This window comes from Penaeus monodon, chromosome 43 (genome assembly GCF_015228065.2).
Source record: "Penaeus monodon isolate SGIC_2016 chromosome 43, NSTDA_Pmon_1, whole genome shotgun sequence".
Classification (NCBI taxonomy): Eukaryota; Metazoa; Arthropoda; class Malacostraca; order Decapoda; family Penaeidae; genus Penaeus; species Penaeus monodon.
This window is the reverse complement of record NC_051428.1, coordinates 19,200,888-19,205,887: the sequence shown is the minus strand read 5'-3', so window position 1 is coordinate 19,205,887 and position 5,000 is coordinate 19,200,888. Positions and strand designations below refer to the sequence as shown.

At 46.4% G+C, this 5,000-nt stretch overlaps 1 protein-coding gene across 2 annotated transcripts in view; it reads left to right on the top strand.

Annotated features, from left to right (window-relative positions):
- The window catches only part of LOC119568369 (nuclear receptor subfamily 2 group F member 1-A-like), a 30,801-nt gene that overhangs the window by 10,863 nt on the left and 14,938 nt on the right, over positions 1-5,000 (top strand). The gene's annotated exons all lie outside the window — the stretch shown is intronic.

Below are 5,000 nucleotides of genomic sequence, written 5' to 3'. Positions count from 1 at the left end.
GTGTTGGCTCAGACTGGAGTGTCAGGGAAGTTTTGCGGGTCAGACGGAAGTGTCGCGATGCTAAAGAATGTTCACAGATCACGTGAAACTTTTACTGAACATACGAAATCTCTTGAGGAAGTTTCGCAGGTCATACGTTACGGAAACCAAACCGATTTTTTTTTTTACTGCGAAAAAAAACAACAACTCTTAAACACTGTTACGAGAATTTGACTGAAAGCGTTAATTGAAAGGCTTACAGAAGGCGGACAGGAGAGTTACGATATCGTCCCCGAAAGACCTGGCGAAGTGTTACGCTCGTGTTAAGGGAAGTCCTACGCGCGGATGGATACGGAGTGTGACGCTGAAGAAGCTAAACGGTGTTGCGAAGTCACCGCCGCGACGAGGCTCCTCAGCACTTTGACGATGGGTCTATTTTTTATTTCTCTTTCTCTTTCTTTCTCTCTTTCGCTTTCTCTTTCTTTCTCTCTTTCTCTATCCTTCGTTCTCTTTTTCTTTCTTTCCCTTTTTCTTTCTTTCTCTTTTTCTCTCTTTCTCTTTTTCTTTCTTTCTCGCTCTCTCTCTCTCTCACACCAAGAATATCCATTGTATCAAATGGAATCCAAACCAAACTTTAAACTCTTTCTCGCTCTTCTCTCTCTCTCTCTCTCTCTCTCTCCTCTCTCTCTCTCTCTCTCTCTCTCTCTCTCTCTCTCTCTCTCTCTCTCTCTCTCTCTCTCTCTCTCTCTCTCTCTCTCTCTCTCTCTGATTCTTCCTTTCTTTCTTTCTTTCTGTCTTTTTTACTCCCGCAGGCGACCCTTTAGCACACCTTCGGGCAAGCGGGCGTTCGGCGCGGTCGTGTCCCTCAGGCGTTTTGCTTATGAGAATAATCGAGGTGCGCGTGGGTGTAAATATACCGCATATGTATAGCTATACACACATATGCTTATAAGCGATGTATGTGTGTGTGTGAGGGGGTGGGGGTGGGTGGTTAGTTTGTGTGTGTGTGTGTGTGTGTGTGTGTGTGTGTGTGTGTGTGTGTGTGTGTGTGTGTGTGTGTGTGTGTGTGTGTGTGTGTGTGTGCGTGTGCGTGTGCGTGCGTTTACGTGTATCTGCATGTAGGTACGTATCTGTCTGTCAGCGTGTTTACAAACGAACAGACGCGTAAACGTTCCTATTTACATCCATTAATATACGAACACGCAGCGGCGCAGCCTCCCGTGCACAATGGCCGGCGCCGACTCGTTAGTGTGTCCAAAAAGGCAAAAGCTGATTACGATTTGGCCGGCGTTCGTGTCCGTCCCGGCGTGTCTTGTGATTTACACCCATTTCGCGGCGCAAACCTGATCCACGTGTGATTCTTGGGGAAATTATTAAAATACTCGAAGGGAGTGGGGGGAGGGAAAGGGGGGAGGGGAGGGTGCCGTCTTGGTTGGGGGTTCGATAATTGAAAGGTTTTGGAGAGAGGGAGAGGGAGAGAGAGGGAGAGAGACAGAGAGATAGAGACAGAGACAGAGACAGACAGACTGACAGAGAGATAAAGAGATAGGGATAGAGGAAGAGAAAGCGGTGAACGTTCATAAACACTTGATAAACACCGACTCGACACTCACAAAAGTTTTCATAAGCCGAGTGGATTAAAAAAGGAAAAAAAAAGAAAAAAAAAAAGAAAAAAAAATTATCTTAACTTGCCAAATGTTCACCGCCGTTGAAACATTCTTCAATACTTAAGAATTAGTTGAAGATTTGTTCAATTGTTCATCGGCTTCTCACAGCTGAGTGATTCTGTGTATTATTATTATTTTCATTTTCATTGAAAGATAAAAAAGAAAATAATTTTGTCGTTTGATTTGCTTATTTTCTTTTTTGGCCAATAAGTGTAAATGTTAATTTTGTTACTTTTTGGCATCTGTTTTACCAAAAGAAGTTTTTTTTTTCTATTTTGAGGAAACTGAAGTAAAATAGATTTATTTCGCGTGTAGTTATTCCTTTTTTTTTTTTGTCCTTTTTTTTTTGGGGGGGGGGGGAGGGGTTGCGTGTTATTCCATTATTATCTCTTCCTCTTCTCTCTGTCTTTATTCTTGTTCTTATTCTTCTTCATCTTCTGGTGCTGCTTGCTTTCTCTCTCTCTCTCTCTCTCTCTCTCTCTCTCTCTCTCTCTCTCTCTCTCTCTCTCTCTCTCTCTCTCTCTCTCTCGTCCTCCCTCCCTCCCTCCCTCCCATAAACACCACAACCTAATCACCACCGCAGCCTAATCACCACCACAACCTAATCACCCAATCACCATCACCGACCAGCGAGTCCGTTACGGATCACAATCTTCGGGGGAATTGGACGCCGGCGCTGTCCTAATCCGGCTGCCGGTCAACGAACGTCCGAAAAGGGGAAGATAGAGCGAATTACTCGCTCTTCTCTCTCTTTCTCTCTCTCTCTTTCTCCCGTTCTTTCTCGCTGGCTCTCTTGTGTGTCGTTTCGTCTTTCTCTCTCGGCCTCTGTCTCTGTCTCTTGTCTTTTTTCTCTCTGTCTTTCTCTTTCTCTCTCTCTCTCTCTCTCTCTGTCTATCTATCTCTCTCTCTTTCTTTCTCTCTCTTTCTCTCTCTCTCTTTCTCTCTCCTTCCGTCTTTCTCTCGAACAACAGCAAGCTCTCACGTAAAATTTGAAAGCGGCTTCGGGGAAAATACGAGAACGAATGTCCCTTTAGGTGACCGGTAAAGGGGGGGGGAGGGGGGAGGGGGGAGGGGGGAAAGGCGGAAAGGAGGCAGGAAGGGGGGATAGGGGGAGGAGGGGGGGAGGTTACGGTAGTCATTTTCGACATTCGTGAGAAGTTGGGGAGGGGGGGAAGGGTGGGGGGAGGGGTGTTGGAGGGGGAGGTTAAGGAGGAGGGGGAGCTGGAGCTGGGGGAGGAGGAGGAAGAGGAAGAGGAAGAGGAAGAGGAAGAGGAAGAGGAGGAGGAGGAGAGGAGGAGGAGGAGGAGGAGGAGGAGGAGGAGGAGGAGGAGGAGGAGCAAGAAGAGGAGGAGGAAAGAAGAGGGGGGGAGGAAGGAAGAGGAGGAGGAAGGAAGAGGGGAGAGGAGGAAGAGAAGGAAGATGAAAAAAAGAGTATTTTCATTCATTCCTCTCTTTCGTTAAAGACGGAGAAGAAGAAGAAAAAAGAAACGAAAAACAGCACAAAAATAGATCGCAACTATAATCTATATCTACGTGTTTATCAAACTAGTCTTTGCATCTGAACACTTTTCTCCCTTGACCAGTCCCACCTGATACCCTCCCCCCCCCACCCCACCCTACTATACCCATTGTCCGTACCCCTCCCCCCCATCTCCCTACCTTCCTCCCTCCCTACCTCCCTCCCTCCCCCTCTCCCCCCCTCCTTCCCTACCTCCGTCCCACTCTCCCCCCTCCTTCCCTCCCTCCTTCCCTTCTTTCCTCACACATGTTACCTTTTCCTTTCATTTGCCCAACCTTAACAGAAGGAGCGTGGGAGGTGTAGGTGGATGAGAAGAAAGGGCAAGAAATGGGCGCGAAAGGGAGAGAAAGGGGAGGAAGAGAGAAAGAAAGAGGGTGTGGGAATGGGACAGAGAGAGAGAGAGAGAGAGAGAGAGAGAGAGAGACAGACAGACAGAGACAGAGAGAGGGAAAGACAGAGCGAAAGAGAAAGGGAAAGAGAGGGAGAGAGAGGGTAAGAAAAGGAAAGAGAGAGGGAGATAGAGAAAGGGAAAGAGAGAGAGAGAGAGAAAGGGAAAGAGAGAGAGGGGGGCGGGGTGTGGGTGGGAAAATGAGCAAAATGCGAAATGCGGACAAGAGCGCACAAAGCGACCGGCGCCGCTGCCCACGAAAAGGCTGTTAAACCCCAGATTGTTACAATTCATATCCTTTTTCCCACGATAAGCTTCTCGCTCTGAGGAGAGATGGGCGGCCGAGGAAGAAGACCCTCAATGCACGCCCACGTATCCCCTCCTTTCCCCTCCTCCCCCCCCCCACGTTCTCTCTCTCCACCTACCCCTCCCCCCCTACGTACCCAAAGCCACATATCCTTCCATTTACATTTCGATATATTTCCTCTCCCCTCCCCCCCTCTCTATCAGATTCCCCTACATACCCCTTCCCCCTACCCCTCCCTTTCCCATCCCCCCACCACTCCTTCCCTTACCCCTCCCCCACCCTCCCATACCCCCATCCACACCTCCGCCTACGCATACCCCTACCCCCTCCCCTTCCTTACCCCCTCCCTCCCCTCATCCCCTCACCCCCACCCACACACACCCCTCCCCCTCCCATCCCCTCACCCCCCCATACACCCCTACCCAACCCCCTCCCCCCACACCCCTCCCCTCTAACTACCCCCCTCTAACTCCCCCCTCCCCCCAAACACCGACTTAAATATTTTCTTTATCGTTTGGGAACACGATTTATGGAAAGTTTTCCTCAACGGTCAACGATCGAAAATTCGGTTAGGGAAATTCGGTTTAACGAAAAAAAAGAGAATGCAATATTTATTTTTCGTGTTTTTTTCTTCTTCTTCTTCTTCCTCTTCTTCTTCGTGTGTGCGCAAGAATTATTAGTTTGCTGTTATTGATATTAGTAGTAGTAGTAGTAGTAGTAGTAGTAGTAGTAGTAGTAGTAGTAGTAATAGTATTAGTATTACTATTATCATTATTTTTTTATTGTTATTACTGTTGACATCATCATTATCACTATTATTATTATTATCATTATCATTCTTATCATTATTACCATTATCATTACTACTATTATTGCTATTATTATATATACACTTTTACTGGGAAATTAATTAGCAAAAGATTGTTTAAACAGCATATATTTAAAACAAAATCGCTCGGAAGAAAATGGATAACGTGCGTAAAACCGAAAGAAAACGGGGTATGTCTATTATCAATATTTATCTGTTGTTCTTCTGTGTTTATCTATGTTCTTGTCTTTTTTTTGTTGTTTTTGTTGCCTTTGTTGTATTTATGAACCCATTTACCTTGGAAATTATTCCTTTACGAAAATAAATTCATT